Source organism: Apaloderma vittatum, unplaced genomic scaffold, assembly GCF_000703405.1.
Source record: "Apaloderma vittatum isolate BGI_N311 unplaced genomic scaffold, ASM70340v1 scaffold26150, whole genome shotgun sequence".
NCBI classification, from domain to species: Eukaryota; Metazoa; Chordata; class Aves; order Trogoniformes; family Trogonidae; genus Apaloderma; species Apaloderma vittatum.
Window position 1 is genome coordinate 3505 of NW_009694363.1, and position 357 is coordinate 3861.

Below are 357 nucleotides of genomic sequence, written 5' to 3' on the forward strand. Positions count from 1 at the left end.
TTTTCCGAAACATTTATTTAGAGCTAGTGGCAAGGGAGAGGACCCAGTAACACAGATCCTCAGAGGCAGAAACCAGATAGAGCTTTGGGGGCAAAACCAAGCCTGGGATGCAGTGGCTTAGTGTGGATATCGTTTGGGCTGAAACTCCAGGGTTCAAGGGCTTCGTCATTCTGCTTATTCCAAATTCAAGGCGTTTCCAACCCCGGTCTTCCAAAACTCGAGTCGACGATGCTGATGTTTGCTCGTATCACTTACAGTACGGTGACTTCTTGATGCGTCGGTTAAAACCCACGCTTGGGCCTGGGGCTTGGGTTACAAAGGGAAAAGCGCCGATGGCGAGCGTGGCGGGGGGCGCGG

The 357-nt window shown here is 52.4% G+C and overlaps 1 protein-coding gene across 1 annotated transcript in view; it reads left to right on the forward strand.

Annotated features, from left to right (window-relative positions):
* The window catches only part of PLXDC1 (plexin domain containing 1), a gene marked incomplete at its 5' end in the record, with an annotated part of 9482 nt that overhangs the window by 3338 nt on the left and 5787 nt on the right, over positions 1-357 (forward strand). The gene's annotated exons all lie outside the window — the stretch shown is intronic.